This window comes from Furipterus horrens, unplaced genomic scaffold (genome assembly GCF_987537825.1).
Source record: "Furipterus horrens unplaced genomic scaffold, mFurHor1.1.pri manual_scaffold_7, whole genome shotgun sequence".
Classification (NCBI taxonomy): Eukaryota; Metazoa; Chordata; class Mammalia; order Chiroptera; family Furipteridae; genus Furipterus; species Furipterus horrens.
In genome coordinates, this window is record NW_028327177.1 from 71,214,841 (window position 1) to 71,240,992 (window position 26,152).

The 26,152-nt window shown below is 37.7% G+C and overlaps 1 protein-coding gene and 1 pseudogene across 1 annotated transcript in view; one reads left to right on the forward strand and one right to left on the reverse strand.

Moving 5' to 3' along the window:
- Positions 1–26,152, forward strand: part of CNBD1 (cyclic nucleotide binding domain containing 1) — a 396,422-nt gene that overhangs the window by 199,749 nt on the left and 170,521 nt on the right.
- On the reverse strand, positions 1,228–3,397 carry LOC150004630 (centromere protein I pseudogene; annotated as a pseudogene).

The window sequence follows — 26,152 nt, forward strand, 5'->3', positions numbered from 1 at the left end:
AGCCCACCTCAGGTCTGCCATGCCGCGCTCCAGGGAAGCAGACCACGCCGTGCTCTGGGGAAGCTGGTGAGGTGTTTTTTTTTTTCACTCAAGCATCAGTGCACGCCCAAAGCGGCTGGGGAACTAAGCTCAGGCCTGCCGCACCAGGATCCTAGAAAGCTGGCCTCGCTGTGCTCTGAGAAAGCCGGCCACACCGCGCTCCGGGAAAGCCCTTAAGGTGTTTTTTGGCTCCAGTGCCGGTGTGCACCCAAGCGGCTGGGGAACTAGCCTCAGGCCTGCAGCACCGTGTTCCAGGAGTTGGTCTTTCATCCCTTAGGGCAGGGCCACAGACACTTGTGCTCAGTAGACGTGAGTGACTATGAGTCGCTGCTGCCCACCGTTCCCACACCTCCTGAGCGGGCATGCGCAGAGCCTGGGCAAGTGCTCTGCGCTCCGGATTCCGGCCTGGTACTTCAGTCTGGTGCCCACTGGGCTGGCCAGGGGCGTTTGTGCACAATCTTCTGCGTGTCCAGTGGGCCCTCCCTGCGCCCGTTGGCTCACTGATTTTATGTCTGTTGGCGTGTGTCCGAAGGGCACCTGGACGCGCAGCCCTGCGCACCTGGGCCAGTGAATGAGGGCACTTCCCTATGCGCGCCTCCGTGAACCAGGGGGAGGGTTGGGGGGGTGGATGAGTGCACCACTGCGCCTGCGCTCCTCAAGAATGGCCTACCACCCCCAAACTTTCCTCCCCTCTCCACCTTCTACTAGAGAAAAATATAAAGGAGAATTATGTTCTCACTTGCTGGGCAGCATGCTGTCTGCTGTCCTTCAGCGCCAATGCCACTTGGTCGAGTCCGGTCTCTGCCAGTGGGCAGAGATCCGCTCTCCTTCCAACACCTCTCCTGGGTAGCCTGTGGTTGCCAAAAAGCCTTTGTGTACTTCCAGCCACAGCTCCGGCAGCCGGCCCAGTCAGGAATCCCGTTTCGTCCCCTTTTTCTCCACTATCCTCACTAAACAGCTTGTTCCCAGATGGGTTTTCTCTAATCCAGCAGTGCCTTGGCTTGACTCCTGCCAGTGTCCAGCTGCTCACTGAGATGTTCTGTCTGCAGTTAGTCCAAACTACAGATGGGTCTCGGGAGCCTAAAACCTCAGCCTCTCCTCACTCCTCCGCCATCTTCGCCCCTTGCTTGGCTTGTTTCTGTCAGCATGCATTTCACATTGATCATAGATAGGGTTTTTACTGTCTGATCAGGGGACAGAAGAATGACAAATACTGCTTTGTATGAAAAGTTTCAAGCCTTGTAAGCCTTCTGAAAATAAATAGTCTAAATACCTGTTCCATTTCTTCTGGCCATTCCTTTAGGAAAAAGGAAATAGCATAACTCAATAGAGCAGGGTGATGGACTAAATTTAAACTGATTTTATATTTTGCTACTCCAATTTTTTTAAAGACTTCAGAGACAAAATATGATTTTTTCTGGAAGGGTTTGGATGTCCATAGGTAACAAACCTATGACAGGTCTTGCTGCTGAATTTGAACTCTGATTTTGTCTTTAGTGCCAGCTCATTTTTCTTTGTAGCTGTCAAATCATTACGGTATCTGTGCATAATATAACAGAGCTGGTTCAGGATACTTGAATCCACACTAAGGAGTGTGAGATAGAAGATCACAGGAGGAAACAACACACTAATGGAATGTTATAATTTATATATATGTCACACACCTTCTTATAAAAATCCAAAGCGAAGTGCAGCAAGAAATTACTGTTGCTTTCCAAGCACATTGCATTAGTGGACAGCCACCCTACATAGAGAATTAGTTCAAATACAGACTTCATGGATCCACTGAAAGTTGTTTCTAGAGAACTGTCCATCACAGTTTTCATGTGGATGTCCATAGAAAGCCACAATAACTAATTCGGCAGTAGCTCTTTAAGGTTATCAAGAACACTACACTTGAAATAAATGATTGATGTAAAGAAGAGCTGTGCCAGATGGTCAAAAATATATGGTTTAACCTCAGAGAAGCTAGTAAAAGGAATTCAGCTCACAAGTTGAAGGAACTGTGATTGACAACAGAAGCCATCCCAGAGAGAAAGGCTCTTATACAGAAATGCTTCACAGGAATAAAACCCCTCTTGTAAGAAACACTCTGCCTTGATGATAATGTCCAGGAAGCTGGTAAATTCTTTTTTACATTCATAATTATTCACCTTGTACCAAATACATTCTTCTTGTAATGTTTGATTCAACCAATGATACAGCCTCAATAAGACTGATTCATCTCTGATACAGTTAATATAGTGAAGTAGCAAAGAATTGTTCAGCACTGCACTCATCTGAGAAGCTGGCTCTAAGCAATGAATGTTTTTGGGGGGAGCTTTTAAGCTGTCCTACTGGAAATGGTCTATTGCTACTAAGATCTTCAGAAAGACACATTCCTTTTTTTCCCATAGTCTTTACTGTGGCCACTGGAATTTAGCACTGGTATAAGTGAGTGAAAATTCTATTTTCTTTTCCTGGGACAGACTTTGGTTGGACCTAACATCAGCTTTAAAGGTTCTGGAGGAGGTCCCTGATTCCTTTGCCTCACAGCAACTAGAGCCATCTTCCATAGATTCTCTGAATTCTCAAAACAGATCTTCTTTACCGGCAAAGAAACAGACATCAAAGTGGGAACAAAGAACTTATAGAGTGACAACAAAGCATGAAGATAAGGCTGTATTCCCATTTTTGCCTGAAGATTAAGCCGTTTCCTCACATAAAATAGTTTCACATTCTCTTTTTTGGTAAGTAAATATAAGGAATGGCAGACATAAGGGCATGCTGCATCATCTTGCAATGAAGCAAAAAAGAAGCCATAGAGCAAGTTAAATTTCTCCTTGTGGTCAGTGTAGTCAAACACTGCAACCAGCCAATTATAAAAAAGTATCTTGGTGCTACTACAACACTTGCCAACACAAAGCCAGGAGACCACATTAACCACAGAATCTTCTGATATTAGAGTTACTGGAATCATGTATCTCAATATCAAAGAGTTTACAGCACTCCAAAATTTGCCACTGAGTGCCACATTTAATAGACTGTAAATCCCTTCTGGAGCTAACCCATTCTTTCAAGCCACACTTTCCACAGTTTTCAGGTGTTTTTCAAAGGTTTTATCTTTACTCCGTGAAGTTTTAATGGGACCTTTCTCAAAGTATCTCACTGTTACTTGCAGAGCATCTTCTCCTTGCTCATTAGCGTCAGCATGTTCAGAACATTCCACCAGACTATTTTGTCCATGTTTCAAGATGCTGTTTGAGTTGCTTTGGTCCTCCTTCAATTTTCAGGCCAAGAGATTACTGTTATAACTATTACTATGTCATGAAGTTCTCTTTGATGTCTGAGAGTTCTTAACTCTCTTTTGAGGTGACATTACTGCAACATGCTCCAATGCATTCTTCTGTCCCTGAAACTCCAGAGTCAAAAGATCCCCTCCAAGATTCAAATAATCAACCCCACTTTTCTTACTGGCCATCAGGTGGATGCTGTTCTCTGGTCCTGGTGGCCACCTCCAGTTCTCTGCTCTGCAACCCTCTCCACAGGCAGTCCCAACATGGCTGGTTGCTTTTTCAAGAGGGAGAGTCTCTATCCCTCCAATCTTCTAAGATTACGTTTTTAAAAAAGTAACAGAATCAGGTGTGTGCTTCTTATCTCTCTTTGGGTCACACTCACAACTTTCTCCCTTATCCTTCCCCTAGGTTCATTACCACTGTCTCTCTTTCTCATAAGCTCCAAAGGCCCTTCTTTTGCCTCTGTCACTCATTTCCTGAGCCCATGCAACCCAGCTGGCTCATTTCTTCCCTGGCTCACTTCTACCTGCATATTTATTACATCTAGCTTCACAACCCCATGTTCAACTCTTTTCTCTACTTTATGCTACACATTAAATCAGTCATCAAGTTCTGTGATCTCTCAGCCCACAGTGTTCCTCCTGTTCCTACCAATGTCAGCCTTGTTCAGACACTGGATTGCAATGACAACTTCTTAACCAGTCTGCAGGCTTGCACCCTCCACTCTATGCGGAGCGCGACCTCCTTTGACATATTCTATTAATTAGGAGTAAGTCACATGTTCCAGGCACACATACATGAGGACACAGGTATAACACCATGGACAGAGATCATGAGGGCCATCTTAGAATGCTACCTATCATATACTTGTTTTATAGTAAGTTCTATGATTTTCTCCAAACATTTATTTGCAAATAGATTAAGGTCACCTCCTCAAAGAGGTCTTTCTGAATAACATGCCCAAGCTAGCCCCTACTCCTGCTGTCCTTCTCTAGCCCATATCCTTCTTTATTTTCTTCATAGTGTTTACCACAGCTTCAGACTATACTGCTCTTTTATTTGTACATTTTATTGCCTGCAACCTCCCTAAAAAATACCTCTTTTCTATATTTAAGTATTTTAAAATAAATCTGTGGTTCTTCTACTCTAAAACAATAAATTATTTTAATTAGGAACCACAATAATTTACCATATAGAAGTTAATAATAGAGAGGATACTTTCAAACAAAATACAACATTTTAGCATATCTCAATAGATTTTATTATTAAATAAAAGTATTAAAACTAAGTTAATGAAACATGTAACTCAATAATTAAGACTAAGAACTACAAAGTATTTTAAAATCACATGTTAAGAATTAAAACAAAAAGACCACATTTTGAAATATAGTAGTCCCTCTCTATATCAGCCTATATCATGGCCTCACTGTATCACAGAATTTCTTAAAATATTATACTTAGTTATTTATCGTGGATTTTTTCACTATATTGCAGGATTTTGTGGTACTATATATATATGTTGTTAAAGTTACATAAGTTTAAGAGCATAGAATATGTTTAAGGACATAAGTAGTGTTTATAAAATTGTGGAAAAGGTTGTAAGGGAGTGGGGAAGGTTTATAAGTGTGTGAGAAGGGTTAATAAAGCCTTAAAATATATATAAATACTAAAATAAATGTAAGGTTTCCACTTCGCAGATTTTCACCTATTGTGAAGGGGTCTAGAATGTAATATGCACGATAAGTGAGGGAATTTGTACTAAAAAAAAAAAGAAACAGAAGTGAGAAACAAAGTCAAGAGTAGTTTCTTAGAAAAAGACAATAAAACAGATAAGCCTCTGGCAAATCTGACTTAAAGAGAAAAACAAAACAAAACAAAAAAACAGAAAGGGCCTAGCTGAGGGCTCAGTTGGTTGGAGAATGGTCCTGTATATCAAAAGGTTGTAGATTTGATCTCCAGTCAGGGCATATACCTAGGTTGCAGGTTCAATCCCTGGTTGGGGCCAATTAATGTTTTGCCCTCTCTCTCTTTCCCTTCCCCTCTCCTAAAAAAAATCAATAAACATGTTCTCATTTTAAAAATCTGGAAGAATTCAAGAATATCCAAATATAGGAGGGAAAAGATAGTGGTGGAGTAAGTAGCAGCCTTGTCTGCTTGCTTCCATTGTGGACCAAACTTGGAGTATAGACACTGTGCAGGGAGTGAGTGAGAGCAGCTTTCAGATAGGGCAAACAGGGAGGAGAGTGGGAATAGGGCAAGAACCATGGCCCCTACTTTCTAAGTGGAGTCACCATGCTTTCTAGCCCAGTGCCTCCAGCCACACAACATAGGGTCAGCCACAGACTGGCTCATTAGCCGGGATATACCAGGGTGAAGAGAGAAGGCCAGGGTGCTATGGAGGCCTGGAAACTATGCTCCCACCATAGGCACCCTTTCCAGTGACATCCAGGAGGGATTCAGTGAGAAACTTTGGAAGAAATTGTCAGAGGTGAGGGAAAACAGAAGCCAGACCTAACTGTGAGAGACTGTGAATTTTGGAGGGGGATTGAGGAGAGCAGAGAGATCAAGGCCCACAGGGACTAGTGCTGAAGCATGGGGGACAAACTGAGACTTTTAGAAGAAAAGCTGAGGCAGGGCCAAGACTCAGCAGGTCAGCCCAGGCTTGCAGGCCTGCCTGCAATGACTCTACTAAACAATAACGCAGACAAGTGCTACAATGAGGGGCCCTCACAGAGGAAAGCTGAGGTGGAGCCAAGACTTTGCAGGGACTCCTGGGCTTGCAGGCCTGCATGTAGGAACAACAGCTCTGCTAAACAAAAAACACAGACTGGTGCTGAAGTTTGGAAGCCATACAGAGATTTTTTTTTGAAAGAAGAGCTGAAACAAGACCTAAGACTTGGCAAGGACTCTGGACATGCATGCCAGCTCACCGGCATAGCAGCACTGCTAAACAAAAACGAAGATGTCTAGAGGGTACTACAGGACCAGTGGGTGGGACCCAACCCAGTGTGACTCACAGTGGAGAGATGTGCTAAGGGAAAAGGTCGGCAGACCCATGGGCAAGAGAACAGCAGCCTGAGGTTCCAGCTAGGTCTCCTCACAGACAGACAGCCAAAAAGGAAGATATAAAACCCATGGAACATTGAAAAGGGGCAGATCAAGAAAGAGAAGAAGCAGTAGAAACCAGATATTAATGAGATGAATTCTACCACAGTATTCTTCATGATTTATTTTTTTGTCCTCCCAGTTAATGAATTTTAAGTCACTAGTTGTTATAGTTTATTCCAAATATCATCTTTTGTTCCTCCTTCCTATTAGTCCATTTCAACATCCGATTTCCTCTTCTTAATTGTTTTAGATTCTATCTTCTCTCTTATTACAACTAGAATCAATTCTGCACTCATACTATTTTTTCCCTTTACATCCTTTCAAAACCATTTTTTTTGTCATTAGTCACTGCAATTCTTCTTCCTATTCATAAAATAAACATATTCTCTCTCCACCTTGATGCATTTGTTGTGATATGGTGATAGAAGTGGCATTACTGCAATTTATTCATAGATATTCACTATTTCAGTATTTCAAATACCAAACCCTATAGTACCCCTCTCTTACCCAATTAAGATCTTCATCCAGCCATTTCCTTCTTTCAGCATAAATTTAAAACTTTTTCCCTCCCTTAGCCAGGTTTTCATTTCTCATTCTTAATATATCAACCCCTTTATTCATCTCAAATTCACTTCCATTTCTTTTAGAAATATTTTAAGTTTTTTTTTCTTTCCCCCCCTCTTATTCCCATCCTACCTACATCAATCATAACCCAAAGGTTGACCATTGCACTGGGAGAAACTTTTTCTTTAATTTGTTTCCTACTTTTTCTTCCTCCTCTTCTCCTCTGTTATTTTTTGTTTTGTTTTGTTTATCTTCACTTTCACACTAAATATATATTCTGTAATTTCTATTTAAACCTAATACTATATGCTTCCCCCCTCTTACTTTATTATGATTTCTTCCTCCATTTTTTTTCACATATAATGTAAATTATACTTACTGTCTTGAATTGCCTTTTCTCTTTCATTAGTATTATTGCTCTTTACCCTGCCCTCTCAAAAGTCATTTTTCTTTCAGTTAGTCACCTCTTATGTGTTTTTCCTTTAGCATAATAGTTTTAATATCTTTACATATATATTAATACTGGTTCACTTGTTGTTGATAGTGTGATAGTGGTTGTGGGATATTTTTCAGGATGTAGGTTTCTTGCATGGGTTATGTGTTTATGTTTCAACAGCATCTCGACAAAACATTTAAGGCATTTTGGGTAGAGTGACTCTCAAGCAACTAGCCAGAGGGAAAGCTCCACTAAAGAGCAACACAACAACAAACAAAGCCTAAATACAACCAGATAGCACAAATAAATGGCATAAAGGGCATCCCAAGAGCATCAAGCTCAGGAGATCAAAGATATGGCACACTGAATTGCACAGGTCTCCAAATACAGAGGGTCACACCACAAAAGCAGAAAATCAAAGCAGATCAATCTAAGAAACAAATACAAAAAAGAAGAATAACCTAAAATGGAGAGGCAAAGAAATAATCCCCCAATGAAAAGAAAAGAGGAATCCTCAGAAAGAGTGCTAGATGAAACAGAGGCAAAAAAAAAAAAAAAAAAGAACAACTATCAGACATGGAATTCAAAAGAATGGTTATAAGGAAGCTCAATGAATTTGACAAACTCCGAGAAAAACTACAATAAATTCCAGGGGAATTACAGACAACCCCAGGGAAACTAAAAAGAACTCTAGGGAAGCTACAAGGAACTTACTGAGGAGTACACCAGTGTTAAAAAATATATAGAAGGTCCTGGCTGCTGTAGCTCAATGGATTAAGCATCGGGCTGTGAGCCAAGTGTCACGGTTCGATTCCCAGTCAGGGTACATGACTAGATTGCATGTCAAGTCCCCAGTTGGGGGCGCAAGTGAGAGGCAACCACACAGTAATGTTTCTCTCCATCTCTTTCTCCTTTCCCCTCTCTCTAAAAATAAAATAAAATAAACAAACAAACAAACAAATAAATACATAAAAAAATTTTAAAGGATATAGAAAATACCAATAAGAACCAGGAGGAAATGAAGAATACAGTGTCTGAATTGAAGAACACAGTAGAAGTAATAAAAAGCAGGCTAGATGGAGCATAGGATTGGATCAGCAAACTGGAAGCCAACATAGAAAAAAATTTTCCAGTCAGTGCAACAAAACAAAAAACAATTGAAAAAATAATGAAGAGGTTTTAAAAGAGCTGCAGAACAACATGAAACATAGTAAAATCCTTATATTAGGGACACTAGAAGTAGAAGAAGAGGAGCAAGGGATAGAAAACCTGTTTGAAAAATAATGACAGAAACCATCCCTAACTTGATAAGAGAAAAAGTCATGCAAATCCAGGAAGCAGAGAGAGTCCAAATGAAGATGAACCCAAAGAGGCTTACTCTCAGAAACACTGTAATTAAAATGGCAACATACAAAGACAGAGAGAGAATCCTAAAATCAGCAAAAGAGAAACAGCTAATAACATACATGGGAGCTCCAATAAGACTATCAGATGATTTCTCAACAGAAACACTAAAATCCTGAAGGGAATAACAAAAAACATTGCAGGCAATGAAAAGTAAAGTCCTACAACCACTACTATGCTGCCCAGCAAGCTCTCATTCAAAATGGAAGGTGCAATAAAGAGTTTCCCAGACAAAAGAAGGCTAAAAGAATACATTTCCACAAAACTAGCATTGTAAGAGATGTGAAAGAGACTGGTTGAATAACATGAAGAAAAATAGATAGAGCAAGAGAGAAGGACATAGATAAAAAGGGAAAAAATCAAAATGAATAAGTACATATCAATAATAACCTATGACAGAAGCTCACACCATGAAGACAAGAAGTCAAAGCAGATCAATCTAAGAAGCAGAAACAAAGAAAAAGAGTCACCTAAAATGAGGAGACAAAGAAACAACTCACAAGCAAAAGGAAATGAGGACTCCCCAGGAGCTTGCTAAATGAAATACAGGTAAGCAAACTATCAGACATGAAATTCAAAATAATGGTTATAAGGAAGCTCAATTAGCTTATATGGGTCAGAGAAAGCTACAAAAAAGCGCAGGGAAGCTACACGGAACTTACTGAAAACTACACCAGTATTAAAAAGGACACAGAAACTATCAATAAAAGCCATCAAGAAAAGAAGAACACAATGTCTGAATTGAATAACACAGTAGAAGGAATCAAAAGCAGGTTAGATGAAGCAGAGGATTGGATCAGTAAGCTGGAATCCAAAGTAGAAAAACAAATTTCAGACAGTTCAACAAAACAAAAAAAGACTGAAAAAAAATGAAGAGGGTTTAAGAGAGCTGCAGAACAACATGAAACATAATAATAGCCATATCATAGGGATATCAGAAGAAGAAGAAAAGAAATGGATAGAAAACCTGTTTGAGAAAATAATGACAAAAAATTTCCCTGACTTGAGGACAGAAAACCATGAAGAACAGAGTGTCCCAATCAAGATGAACACAAAGAGGCCCACTCTAAGGCACATCATAATTAAGATGGCAACATTCAAAGACAAAGAGAATATGCTAAAGGCAACAAGAGAGAAACAGCTAATAACAACAACAACAAAAAAGCTCTGATAAGGCTATCACCTGATTTTTCAAAAGAAACACTACAATCCAGAAGTGAATGGTGAAAAAATATTTCAAGTGATGAAAAAACAAAGGCCTACAACCAAGAATTCTCTACCCTGCAAGGCTCTCATTCAAAATGGAAGGCGAATTAAGGAGTTTCCCAGACAAAAGAAGTTTAAAAGAATATATCTCTATCAAACAGCTTTGCAAGAGGCGCTAAAGGGAGTGCTTTAAGAAGATAAATACAGAGAAAAACACAGGTACAAAGGGAAAAAAATCACAATGAGTAAACACATCAATAATAGTCTTAAATGCAAATGAAATAAATGCTCCAATAAAAAGGCATAAAGTAGACCCTGGCTGGTGTGGCTCAGTAAATTGTGTGTCGGCCTGCGAACCAAGTGTTGCTGGTTCAATTCCCAGTCAGGGCACATTACTAGGTTGCATGTTAGGTCCCCAACTGGGGGCGTGAGTGAGAGGCAACCACAAAGTGATGTTTCTCTTCCTCTCTTTTTCCTTTTCCCTCTCTAAAAATAAACAAACAAACAAACAAATGATTAAAAGAAGGCATAAAGTAGCTGAATTTATCATAAAATGTGATCCACATATATGCTGTGTACAAGAAACCCACCTGAGAACAAAAGATCTACACAGACTGAAAGTGAAAGGATGGAAACAAGTATTCCAGGCAAATGGACACACACACACACACAAAAAAAAAAAAAAAAAAAAAAAACAAACAGGGGTAGTGATACTTATATCGGACAATATAGATTTCACAACAAAGGCCATAAAAAGAAACAAAGAAGGACACTTCATAATACTTAAGGGAACGAACCATCAAGAAGATATAATCCATATAAACATATATGCACCCAACAAAGGAGCACCCAAATATTTTAGAAAACACATGGAGGACTTCTAAAAGGATGTCAACATCAACACTCTTATAGTAGAAAACTTTAACACTCCATTGTCTACAATGGACAGATCTTCAAAGAAAAGAAACACCCAAGGATATAGAGGTATTAAACAGCATTCTAGATCAAATGAACTTAATTGATATATACAGAACTTTTCACACCAAGAAGCTAAATATACATTCTTTTCAAAAACACATGAAATATTTTCAAAGATAGACCACATGGTAGGACACAAAACAAGCTTCAACAAGTTCAAGAAAACTGATATTATATCAAGTATTTTCTCAGACCACAATGGCTTGAAAGTTGAAACCAACATCAAGGAGAAAACTCAAAACATTCAAATTCATGGAGAATGAATAACGTGCTATTAAAAAATAACAAATGGCTTAAAATTAGATCAAGGAATAAATAAAAAATTCCTGGAAACAGATGATAATGAACACACAACACTCCAAAACCTATGGGACACAGTGAAAGAAGTCCTCTGAGGGAAGTTCATAGTAATACTGGCCCAAATAAAAGAATAGAAGAATCTCAAAAAAAAACCAACCTAAGTTTACAGTTACAGGAACTCGAGGAAGAACAATGAAAAATCCCAGAAGGCATAAAAGAAAGGAAATAATCAAGATTCCAGAAGTATTAAATGACAGAGACTAAACTAAGTATCCAAAAGATCACTAAAACCAGAGCCTGGTTCTTTGAAAAGATAAACAAACAAAATTGACAAGCCTTTGATTAGATTCAGCAAGATAAAAAGACTGAGTATCCAAAATAAATAAAATCAGAAATAAAAGAGGAGATATCACAACCGATACCACAGAAATGCAAAGAATTGAAGAAATTACTACAAAAAACTGTATGATTAAAAATTTGACAACCTTTGGGAAACAAACAAATTTTTGGAAACATAATCGTCCAAAACTGAATCAAGAAGAAGCAGAAAGCCTGAGCAGACCAATAACAACTAGTGAAATTGAAGCAGTAATAAAAAAAATCTGGCACATAAAAGCCACGGACTTGATGGCCTTACAGGATAATTTTACCAAACATTAAGGGAGGAACTAACTCATATTCTTCTCAAACTATTTTAAAAATCCAAGAAGAGGCAAGACTCCCAAACTCTTTCTATGAGGCTAGTATTATCTCATTTCAAAATCCAGGTCAGGGCACAACAAAGAAAGAAAACTATAGGCCAATATCGCTGATAAACATAGATGCTAAAATCCTCAACAAAATATTGGCAAACAGGATCCAGCAACACCTTAGGAAGATCATACACCATGCTCAAGTGGGATTCATCCCAGGGATGCAAGTATGGTTTAATATTTTCAAATCACTAAACGTAATACACCATATAAACAAAATGAAAAACAAAAAATTACATGATATCAATAGATACTGAAAAAGCATTTGATAAAGTACAACACCCATTTATGATCAAAACACTCAGGAAAGTGGGAATAGAGGGAGCATACATCAACACAATAAAGGCTATATATGAGAAACCTGAAGCCAATATCATATTCAGTGGGTTAAAACTGAAAGATTTTTCCCTAAGATCAGAAACAAGACAAAAATATCCACTCCCTCCACTCTTATTCAACATAGTCTTGGAAGTTTTAGCCACAGCAATCAGACAAAAAAATGAAATAAAAAACATTTAAATTGGAAAGGAGGAAGTAAAACTATCATTATTTGCAGACGACCTGATAGTGTACATAGAAAACCCAATAGATTATGCAAAAAAACTACTTGACCTAATAAATTAATTTGACAGTATAGCAGGGTACAAAGTCAACATTCAGTAATCAAAGGCATTTCTGTACATCAACAATAAAATACCAGAGATAAAACAGGGGGGAAAAATCCTGTTTACTATAGCAACAAGAAAAATAAGGTACTTTGGAACAACATTAACCAAGGAGATAAAAGAACTGTACTCAGAAAACTATAGAACACTGAAGAAAGAAATTAAAGATGATATAAATAAATGGAAGAGTATGCCATGTTCATGCATGAGAAGAATCAACATCATTAAAATGTCCATACTATCCAAAGCACTTTATAGATTCAATGCAATTCCTGTTAAAATATCAATGGCATAGTTCATAGACCTAGAACAAATACTTCAAAAATTCATATGAAACCAGAAAAAGACCCCATAGCATCAACAATCTTGAGAAAGAAGAACACGGTAGGAGAAATCACAATACCTGATATTAAACTATACTACATGGCCACTGTAATAAAAACAGCCTGGTACTGGTATAAAAACAGACATACATATCAATGGAACAGAATAAAGAGTCCAGAAAACCCAGGTCTCTATGGTCAATCATATTTGACAAAGGATGAAGGAGCATAAAATGGAGTGAAATGTTCTCTTCAACAAATGGTGTTGGGGGAACAGGACATGAACATGCGAAAAACATGTATAACTAGAGCACCAACTTACACTATACACCAGGACAAACTCAAGATGAATAAAAGGCTTAAATGTAAGCCATGACACCATAAAAGTTCTAGAGGAAAAAATGGGTAGTAAAACTTCAGATATCCCATGCAGCAATATTTTCACTGATATATGCCCTATAGGGCAAGAGAAATAAAGGAAAGGATAAGCAAATGGGAAAACATCAGACTAAAGAGTTTCTGCTCAGAAAAAAAAAATCAGCAAGGTAAAAAGGAAACCAACTGTCTGGGAGAACATGTTCACCAATAATACCTCAGAAAAGGGTTTGCTTTCCAAAATATACACAGAACTTATATGACTCAAACAAGAAGACAGTTCAATTTTAAAATGTCCAAAGGACCTAAGCAGACACTTCTCCAAGAAGGACAGACAGAGAGCCCACTGGCACATTAGAGAATGCTCAATATCACTATCCATCAGAGAGATCCAAATTAAAACCACAGTGAGATACCACCTCACACTGGTCAGTATGGCCATCATGAACAAATCAACAAGCAAAGGAGTGCTGGTGAGGATGTGGAAAAGGGGAACCCTAGTACACTGTTGATGGGAAAGCAGACTGGTGCAGAGACTATGGAAAACAGTATGCAATTTCCTCAAAAAACTAAAAATGCAACTGCCATTTTATCCAGTGATTCTGGTGCTAGGATTAAACCCAAATAATCCAGAAACACCATTCAAAAAACCTATGCACCAGTATGTTTATAAAAGTGCTATTTACAATAGCCAAGTGCTGGAAACAACTTAAGTGACCATCATTAAATGAGTGAACCATGAAATGTTGGTACATTTACACAACGGAATACTATGCAGAAGAAAAAAAGAACTCCTATCCTTTGCAACACACGGATAGAACTAGAGAGTATTATGCTTAGTAAAATAAGGCAGGTGGTAAAATACAAGAACCATATGTTATACCTAATACAGGAGACTAGAATCAGAGGTACGTAAACAGGAACAGACTGAGAGTGATCAAAGGGGAGGGGAAAAGGAGAAGAAACAAATAAACTAATTTATTAGTCAAGAAACTAATAAATGACCCATAGGTATGGACAACAGGGTGGGTATTGACTGTGGGAGAGAGGGTAGGTGGGCAGAGTAGGGGAGAGCAAAGGGAGTAAAATGGGACAACTGTAATAGAAAAACAATAAAATAAATAAATTAAAAACATTTCCAGCATCTGGATAGAGGTGGGCAAAGGGAGGAAGTGGGATGGGGACATCTTTAATTGTGTCAACAATAAAAATAAAGAAAACAAAAACAAAAAACAAAAAGAACTAAAATAAAATGAAACCACTTAATGATTTTAAAAAAGAATGTCCATAATTAATAATGAGATTAGGGCTATAATCTTAGCCAAGGAAAATTTAGTAACTTCTCAGTAATGCTTAATAAATTGGTAATCCACTAAGTAAATCAGTAAGAGAAATTTATAAAGATATAGGAACTCTGATAGAAAAATAACTTTTAAATTACAAAGACCTACAGTGAAAGCAATCAGTAGCGATAATTCAAGTCTGCATATTCAAGAGATAATCAGCTCATCGCTGAAAATAGCAGGTTAAAGATAGGTGGTTTTTCACACCTGAATTATCACAAAATAAAAGAACTGAAAAGACAAAGAAATTCAGACAAAACACAAATAATGGATGAAGACTTAATAGTAGATGAGAGAGGTCAACAAAATTTCAGAAAATGAAAACAAGATGAACAATAGTAACTAAGTTGAGCTTCAGGTGCCTCTGTTCTGTTAAAGGTCTACAGTTGGAAAGAAGCCCATGACTGTAAAAGATTTACAGGTACTACACAAAACCCAGGGAAGACTCAGGAATCAGAGGCAACTGGTAACACTGAAGACATTAAAGGGAAATGGAGTTGAGATCAAAAATAAATAAATAAATAAAAATTTAAAAAAGTATTGCTTTAATGTAACTATAAAGAAATTAGAGAAAAGCCTGAGGATTTCTGGATGGTTCTGCAGGACAAATGGAGAGAGATCCAACTTAGTGTGGATCACAGCAGAAAGCTGCAGCAGGCCTACAAGTGAGAGAAAAGCAGCCACAGAAATCAGCCAGATCTCCTCACAGCCACCCAGTCAGAAAAGATTTGAAATACATGGAATTTTGACCATGTGTGAATCCAGAAAAAGAAGACCCCGCCCAAAGGTTGAACTGAGTAAAAACTTTTTTTCTTTTTTTCTTCCCTTTTTTCTTCATCCATTTTTTCTCTTCCCTTTTTTCTTCCCTTTTTAAAAATCTCTATCTTTAATCTATTTCCTACCTTCTCTCCCTTCTATCCTTATTCTTTAATTTTTGTTTGTTTTGTTTAGCCCCCTAATCACACAAAATATATAGCATATAACTGCTATATAAATCTAATACTATACACTTCCACTCTCTCACTTTATTGTGCATTCTTACCTCTCTTTTTTAACATACCATGTAAATATTACTGTCTCACATAGCCTTGACCTACTTGCTACTATTATTATTCTATCTTTGTTCTCAAAGATCACCTCTCATTTAAAACAACTCTTATCTATTGCTCCTATAGTATAACAGTCTTAACCTCTCTACATTTATATTAATACTGGCTCATTTGCTGCCGATAGTGGGATTGTGGTTGGTAGATATTTTTAAGGGTGTGGGTTTCTTGCCTGGGTTGTATGTTTATGATTTAACAGCATCTCCACAAAACAACTCAAGACAAGGTGGGCAGAGTGACTATCAATCAACTAGTCAAAGGGAAGGATTCAACAAAAAGTAACTGAAATACAACCAGACAGCATAAACAAATGGCATAAAGGGCATCCCAAGAGCATCAGGCTCAGGAGATCAAAGAGACTGCACCACTGAATCCTCCAGATCTCCTATAAAAAATCTCATTCCACAAAGGTGGGAAATCAAAACAGAGAAAACTAAGAAAAAAAAAACAAAAAGAAGAATCCAACATGGGAGACACAGAAAAAAACTTCCTAAAGAAAGGAAAAAAGGATTCCCCAGAAACAGAGACAGATGGAATAGACATAAGCCAACTATCACACATGATATTCAAAAGAATGGTGATAAAGAATATCAATGTACTTGACTATCTCAAAGAAAACTACAACAAACTCCAGGGAAATTACAAGGAACTGCAAGTAAATTAAAAGAATTGCAGGGAAGCTACAAGGAACTTATGGAGAACTACACCAGCATAAAAAAGGACATAGAAACTATAAACTAGAACCAGGAAGAAATGAAGAATACAATTTCTGAACTGAAGGACACAGTAGAAACAATCAAAAGCAGGCTAAATGAAGCACAGGATCAGATTATTGAGTTAGAAGACAATGTAGAAAGAAATTCCCAGACAATTAAAAAAAAGGAAAAAAAATTAAAAAGAATGAAGAGAGTTTAAGAGAACTGCAGGACAACATGAAACTAAACAACATTAGAATCATAGGGATACAACAAGAAGAAGAGGAATAGCAAGAAATAGAAAACCAGATAGGAAGAGTAATGTCAGAAATATTTGCTAATATGATGAGAGAAAAAGTCATACAAGTCCAGGAAGCACAGAGGGTCCCAATGAAGATGAACCCAAAAAGGTCCATTCCAAGGCATATCATAATTAAAATGTCAACATTCAAAGGCAAATTGAGAATCCTAAAAGCAGCAAGAGAAAAACAGGAAATAAAATACAAGGGAGCTCTGATAAGGCTATCAACCGATTTCTCAACAGAAACACCACAAGCCAGAAGGGAATGGCAAAAAATATTTCAAGCAATGAAAAATAAAGGCTTACAACCAAGACTACTCTACCCAGCAAGGCTCTCCTTCAAAACGGAAGGTGAAATTAGGAGTTTCACAGACAAAGGAAGGCTAAAAGAAACATCTTCACCAAACCAGCATTGCTAGAGATGCTAAAGGGAATGTTTTAAGAAAATGAAGAAAAAAAAAGAGTAGGAGAGGAACACAGGTACAAAGGGAAATGAAAAAAAATACCTGTCATTAATATCCTTAAATGTAAATGGATTAAATTTTCCAATTAAAAGACATAGGGTTGCAAAATAGATATGAAAACCTTACTCATATATGCTGTCTACAAAAGACACATCTCAAAACAAAAGATTTACACAGACTGAAAGTGAAGGGATGGAAAAAAGTATTCCAAGCAAAAAGATTTGAAAAAAAAAAAGTTGGTGTAGCAATACTTATTTCAGACAAAACGGATTTCACAGCAAGGGCCATAGAAAGAGACAAAGAAGGACATTTCATAATACTTAAGGAAATAATCCATCAAGAAGATGTAACCCTGGTAAATATATATGTACCCAACATAGGAACACCCAAATATTTAAGGAAAATACTAGAACACTACAAGGAGGATATCAACAGCAATACACTCATAGTGGGGAACTTCAATGCTCCATTATCAACAATAGACAGATCTTTGAAACATAGAAACACAAAGGATATTGAGGCATTGAACAACATAATAAACCAATGGACTTAAATGATATATTTTAAGAATTTTCACACCAAAGAAGCAAAATACATATTCTTTTCAAATGCACATGGGACATTTTCAAAGATAGACCACATTATAGGATGCAAAACAAGCTTCAGCAAAGTCAAGGAAATTGAAATCATATCAAGCATCTTTTCAGACCACTATGCCCTGAAACTAGAAATCAACCTCAGGGAAAAAAATCAAAGACACCCAAACTCATGGAGAATGAATAACATGCTCTTAAATAATGAATGGGTTAACAATGACATCAAAGAGGAAATCAAGAAATTTCTAAAAACTAATGACAATGAACACACAACGGCCCAAAACTTATGGGACACAGCAAAAGCAGTCCTAAGAGGGAAGTTCATAGCGATACAGGCATATCTGAAAAGGATAGAAGAATCTCAAATAAAAAACCTAACCATAAAGCTACAAGAACTAGAACAGCAACAACAAACAAAGCCTAGAGCAAAAAGAAGAAAGGAAATCATCAAGATCAAAGCAGAATTAAACGACATAGAAAGGAAATGAACAATCCAAAAAATCAACAAAACTAGGAGCTGGTTCTTTGAAAAAATAAACAAAATTGACGAGCCTCTAGCCCGGCTCATTAAGAAAAAAAGAGAGAAGACCCAAATAAACAAAATCAGAAATAAAAGAGGAGAAATCACGACTGATACCTCAGAAATACAAACAATTATAAGAAATTACTACAAACAACTATATGGCAAGAAATTTGACAACCTAGTAGAAATGGACAGATTTCTAGAAACATATAACCTTCCAAAACTGAATCAAGAAGAAGTAGAAAGTCTCAACAGACCAATAACAAAGAAGGAAATTGAAACAGTAATCAAAAATCTCCCTGCACACAAAATCCCTGGACCGGATGGCTTCACAGGCGAATTATGCAAAACATTTAGGGAAGAACTAACTCCTACCCTCCTCAAACTATTCCAGAAAATCCAAGAAGAGGGAAAAATCCCAAACTCTTTCTACGAAGCCGGTATTACCCTAATCCCAAAACCAGGTCAGGACACAGCAAAGAAAGAAAACTACAGGCCAATATCACTGATGAACATAGATGCTAAAATCCTCAATAAAATTTTGTCAAACAGGATCCAACAATACATCAAAAAGATCATACACCATGATCAAGTGGAATTCATCCCAGGGATGCAAGGATGGTTTAATATTTGCAAATCAATAAATATAATACATCACCTAAACAAAATGAAAGACAAAAATCACATGATCATATCTATAGATGCAGAAAAAGCATTTGATAAAGTACAACACCCATTTATGATGAAAACACTCAGCAAAATGGGAATAGAGGGAGCATACCTCTGTTCCCATTAAGGCTATATATGAGAAGCCTGAAGCCAACATCATACTCAATGGACAAAAACTGAAAGCATTCCCCCTGAAATCAGGAACTAGACAAGGCTGTCCACTCTCCCCACTTCTATTCAACATAGTGTTGGAAGTCCTAGCCACAGCAATCCGGCAAAACAGAGAAGTAAAAGGCATCCGAATTGGGAAAGAAAAAGTAATACTATCACTATTTGCAGACGACATGATAGTATACCTAGAAAACCTTATAAAATCCACTAAAAGACTACTTGATATAATAAGTGAATTTGGCAAAATAGCAGGGTACAAAATAAATATACAGAAATCTAACGCATTTGTGTACACCAACAATAAAATCTCAGAGACAGAAGCAAAAAAGAAAATACCATTTACTACAGCAACAAGAAAAATAAAGTACCTAGGAATAAATTTAACCAAAGAGATAAAAGACCTGTACACTGAAAATTATGCAACATTGAAGAAAGAAATTAAGGAAGATACAAATAAATGGAGGCAAATACCATGTTCTTGGATGGGAAGAATCAACATCATCAAAATGGCCATATTACCCAAAGCAATTTACAAATTCAATGCAATCCCTATTAAAATACCAATGACATATTTCACTGACCTAGAACAAATACTCCAAAAATTCATATGGAACCAAAAAAGACCCTGAATAGCAAAAGCCATCTTGAAACAGAAGAACACAGCAGGAGGAATCACGATACCAGACATCAAACAATGCTACAAAGCCACTGTGATCAAAACAGTTTGGTACTGGCATAAGAACAGACATATAGATCAGTGGAACAGAACTGAAAGTCCAGAAATAAACCCAGGCCTCTATGGTCAACTAATATTTGATAAAGGAGGAAGGAACATAAAATGGAGTGAGAAGAGCCTATTTAACAAATGGTGCTGGGAGAACTGGATAGGGACCTGCAAAAAAATGAAACTAGACCACCAACTTACACCACACAGAAGAATAAACTCGAGATGGATTAAAGATTTAAATGTAAGCCGTGATACCATAAAAGTCCTAGAGGAAAACATAGGCAGGAAAATTTCAGACATCACACGGAACAATATCTTCATGGGTACATGTCCCAAGGCAAGAGAAATAAAGAAAAAAATAAACAAATGGGACTATATCAAACTAAAAAGTTTCTGCTCATCAAAAGAAAACATCAGCAAGATGAAAAGGAAACCAACCATATGGGAAAATATATTTGCCAATGATACCACAGACAGGGGACTGATCTCCAAAATATATAAAGAGCTTATACGACTCAATATCAAGAAAACAAACAACCCAATTAAAAAATGGGCAAAGGACCTGAACAAACACTTCTCCGAAGAGGACATACAGAAGGTCCATAGGCACAAGAAAAAATGCTCAACATCATTGGCCATCAGAGAGATGCAAGTAAAAACCACAATGAGATACCACTTTACACCTGTCAGAATGGCCATCATCAACAAATCAACAAACAACAAATGCTGGCGAGGATGTGGAGAAACAGGAACCCTACTGCACTGTTGGTGGGAATGCAGACTGGTGCAGCCACTGTGGAAAACAGTATGGAATTACCTCAAAAAACTAAAACTGGAACTGCCATTTGAACCAGTGATTCCACGGTTAGGATTATACCTGAAACATCCTGATACCCTAATTCAAGAGAACTTATACACCCCTATGTTCATAGCAGCCCTGTTTACAATAGCTAAGTGCTGGAAACAGCCTAGGTGCCCGTCTGTGGATGAGTGGATCAAGAAACTGTGGTACATCTACACAATGGAATACTGTGTAGCAGAAAGAAAGAAGGAACTCCTGCCATTTGCGACAACATGGATGGAACTAGAGAGAATTATGCTTAGTGAAATAAGCCAGGCAAAGAAAGCAAAATACCATATGATATTACCCAATACAGGAAACTAAAGAGCAACACAAACAAACGAACTAAATAGGCAAAGAGTAGAATAGTAGTCAGTAGGGGGGAAGGGGGAGGAAGAGAAGGGGGATAAGTAAGGGAAGGGTCAGGTCAAGGAACGTATATGAATGACTCATGGACATGGACGACGGGGAGGGATATAATTGTGGGAGAAGGGATGGGCTGGGAGGGGGGAGCAATGGGGGAAAGATGGGGCAACTGTAATTGAATAACAAAAAATAAAATTAAAAAAAAAAGAAAAAGAAACAAGCCAAGCATACTGGATTACATTTTTCCTTGTTGCCAAAGAGGCCAAGTGGCTCACCTTGAGTTTCCATATTCTTCTCACCAATAGACTGTCATCCTCCAGGATTGCTTGGATTGACCTTTGATCATGGCCCAGGGAGAGCTTCGATGTGGCTTTGATTTTCAAGATCTTGGTTCTTTAATGCAGTAGTGAAAAATGATTTAATCATCAGGTTGTGCCTTTCACCAAGTTATATATAGAGATATATTCATTATGTGGTGGAATTTTTCACGTTCTTGTTTATAAGTTACCTTGATGGAAGACAACAGGCAGTATACAGTGGCAGTTAAGCCACAGACATACTTATGTAAAATACTCTGCTGCCTCTATAAAACCTCTACAAATATTGCCATTTTTATGGCTGTGAACAATAACACCAACACAAAATTAACAAGTAGTTGGTTGATTACTTGGTCTTCACTGGTAGCAATTTGGTGAAAGAGGGAAAGAAGGAGAATTATGGTACAGTCAAGATATTTCTGTTTATTACTATTTTTATTTTATGGAACTGCTTTATTTTGTGTGTGTATATATGTATATGCCCCATTTTTAAGTGTTCAGGCACTAACTGCCACTTTATCTTCAGGGATAAATTCAAGAGCTTTTAAAAAATTTTATAATATCTAGAATATCTCACTGAATTTACTGTAAAATTTTGCTTCAGTGCTACTGAATAACTCCATCTTTTACTAAAATTCACATCATTTGAGAGAGAAAAAAAAGTGGGGTCCTCTGTCCCACAAATGCATGAAAATAAATTATGCCAACCATCTGAATGAGCAGGGGCATGTTCTTTCTTAGTCAAGCCTCTGGATGAAAATGTAGCCCTACTAACATCTTTTTTTTAAGTATATTTTATTGATTATGTTGTTACAGTAGTCCCAACTTTTTTCCCCTTTGCTCCCCTCTGCCCAGTACTCCCCTTCCCCCAGCAATCCCACCCCCCTTAGTTCATGTCCATGGGTCATGCATATAAGTACTTTGGCTTCATCCTTTCCTATATTAGTCTAAACTTCACTCTGTATATTTTGTACCAATTATGCTTCTTAATCCTTGCATTATTTCCCCATTTCTCCACTTTCCTCCTCCCAGCTGATAACCCTCCAAATGATCCCAATACCTATGATTCTGTTCCTATTCTGGTTTGCTTAGTTGGATTTTGTTTTTATTTTTTAGATTCAATTGTTGATAGTTGTGAGTCTGTTGTCACTTTTAGTGTTCATAGTTTTGATCTTCTTTTTCTTAAGTAAATTCCTTTAACATTTCATATAATAAGGGCTTGGTGATGATGAACTCTTTTAGCTTTACCTTGCCTGGAAAGCACTTCTTCTGCCCTTAGATTCTAAATGATAGCCTTGCTGGATAGAATAATCTTGGTTGTAGGTCCTTGCTTTTCATCACATTGAATACTTCTTGCCAGTCCCTTCTTGCCTACAAAGTTTCCTTTGGGAAATCAGCTGGCAGTCTTATAGGCACCCTTTTGTAGGTAACTCTCTGCTTTTCTCTTCCTGCTTTTAAGATTCTCTCTTTATCTTTCATTTTTGGCATTTCAATTATGATGTGTCTTGGTGTAATTCTCTTTTGGTCTAGCTTGTTTGGGACTCTGTGCTTCCTGGACTTGTATGTCTATTTCCTTAGCCAAATTTAGGAAGTATTTCTTTACTATGTTTTCACATCAGCTTTCAATTTTTTGCTCTTCCTCTTATCCTTCTGGCACCCCTATGATTTGAATGTTGGCACATTTGAAGTTGTCCCAGAGGTTCCTAAGCCTCACCCCATTTTTTTTAATTCTTGTTTTCTCATTCTATACTGGTTGACTTTTTTTCTTTATTATATTCCAAATCATTGATTTGAACCCCAGTTTCTTTCCCTTCACCATTGGTTTTGTGTGGCTTTTCCTTCATCTCACTTAGCATAGCCTTCACTTCTTTGCTTATGCATTTGCCATACTCAAACATATCTGTCAAGCCTGTGAGCATCTTTATCACCAGTGTTTTGAATTCTGCATCTGTTAGGTTGGCTATCTCCTCATCTGTGAGGTTGAATATATCCTCATCACTTGGTTCTCCGACTGGAACCTTGATCCATTCCCCCATTTGGGCCATGCTTCTCTGTCTCCTCATCTTGACAGGCTCCTGTGTTTGTTTGCCTCTGTGTCTTAGGTAGACCTGTTGCTCCTGCTACATTGTAAGGTGCAGAGTCTTAGGTATTCGTCCATGCAGGGAGACCCATTTCACCACATTGTGGCGTTGTACATTGAGGAGGGGTCTGAGAGGGAACAATGCCCCTTGCCTAGCACTCTCCTCTTTTCCAGGCACTTCTCCCACTTTCATGTGGGACTGGTGCCTCTCTAGCTGTTGACCTGGCCATCATTCCCAGAGTGGGTGGGTCTGAGAATTATCTAAGACCGTGGGGGCCCTTTAAACAAGTGGACTCTGCTGAGAGACCAGAAGTTTCTTCATCTACCCCAACCCCTGCTGGTTTGCATAGTCAGAAGCAATGAGTCTTGATTTTCCCTGGCGCTGGGACCGTGAGCTGCATGGTCTGGTCAGGAGCTGGGCATGCTCCGCAGGTGTCCCTCCCCACTTTTTAAAATGTGTGACTGTACTTTCTGCCAGCTTGCCACTGCCACCACCGCTGCCACCACCACACCACATCCTCTCCTCCCTGGCTCCACCCCTCCTACCTGTCTGCATGAGTTTTTTTTTTTTTTTTAATATCTTTGTTTGTTGGACTTCCATGCAGCTCGATTTTATGGAACTTCTGGTTATCCCTAGTTTTGAGGTAGTTGTGTTCCTTTTCAGTTTTGGAGGGAGACACAGCGTGTCTGTGTAGGCCTCCATCTTGGTCGGAAGTCCCCTACTGACATCTTGATTTCAGCCTTGTGAGGTCATGAGCAGAGGCTACATTTACAACCAGACTCTTGACCAACAGAAATGTTGATATAATAACTGTGTATTTTTTAAGCTTCCAAGTTTGTGATAATTTCATTATACAGCAATAAAAAAAATAATTTATAATATATAGGGAAATATTAACCCCATCTTACAACAACCCTTACTGAGAGTATTTGAACATGAACACAAAGACGAATGGAAAAGAGATATTTTGAATTTAGTCTATTTTATGTAAAAACCTAATGTATTATAAAGGTACATCACAAATTACATTTAGTGTCTCCTCATACCTGAATGTACTGATACCTACCCCATGGTGTTGAGAATCAGTGCCACATCACTGAAATAAATAACAGATTAGATACATCATATTGAGAAGAATCAAATCACAAGGTAACAAAGTAACTTTTAAACCTTACTCCATTCTTTCTTGGGAGTGATAAAAATATCTCTCAGATTAAACAATAGTGCATATGGATATTTTAAAACTTCTGAGCATAACAATAATATAACTAAATAAAATTTCTAAAATTAAAAATATTTTATTAAACATTAAAAAGGGTAATATATCTATTATATGGTGAGCTAATAGATTCTGAAATAGAAAATGAATAAATAATATTATTCACAAAAGGTAAAAAATTTATAAACTTTATATCAAAAAAGTTGAGGATTGGTTAAAGACTGAAGGCTTTGAACAGCCTGGAAATACTGTACTGACTCATCGCAATACTAATTTGGAAGGCCCAGATTTCCCTGGTAGTGAAACTCAAATTCCTCATTTAATGCAATTTTTTTTCCAAAAAGCCAAGTTTGTGATAGTCGACCTAGAGATAAAGTATACCATGGTTGCTTGCAATAAGTATTGTCCTCTCTTCCCTTGTACTAGTGGAAAAAATCTTCTGCTCCACACATACCAATCAGTTCTGGTATGCCTGAATTTTGTGCCAAGCAAAAGACAAACAGGAAACTGTGAGCTAAGAAGTGACTAAATAAGATTAATGTTCTTAATCAGGGCTAATCACTCACTTCAAGTGGGAAATTCATTTGGATTTGGCTGACAAGACCTCCATTGACAGCAGATTGCAGAATAATACTGCAAATAGTTGTATTCTAAAGATGCTTTATGATCTCCACAAGTTTCTAATTTACTTTTTTTCTTCTGAACATTCCTCTTCTAATCATAAAGCTTTAATTCTCCTAATCTTCATCCCCAATGACCTCCCAGATTGGCTTTTATAATCACTTAATACTCACTTTGCACTTACTAATTTTTTAATGGATCTTCTTTTACAACTTGAACTAGCTATTCAGTGGTGATTCACTAAGCCATTCTGGGATTTGTTTAAGGATTATGGGGTAAGCTGATAACATTTCAAATAGCTTAATTTGTCTTTGTTTCATGCATTCCAAACAAATGTATTTTAGAGAATATGAAAATTGTGTAAGAAAATTCATTTTCCAAGTAAAACATGAAGACACATTTTTCCCAAATATTTATTTATATGTATAAAGAGAAGCAGCAGCAGCTCTGACCAAGGGCCACCCAACTCCCTAATGGTTCTCTGAAGACATCTCTATAATGATCCTACCTTGCATGTTGACAGCACAGCTGAGTCTGACAGAGAACATTAAATTATTAATGTTAATATATTTTCAGTTCAGCAATGATTGCTGAGCACAGGTACTGAGTTGTCCATTGGTAAGAGTAAGCCATTAGTGACATCAAGGATATGACACCAGCCAAATAAGAGAGAACTGAGATTGTCTC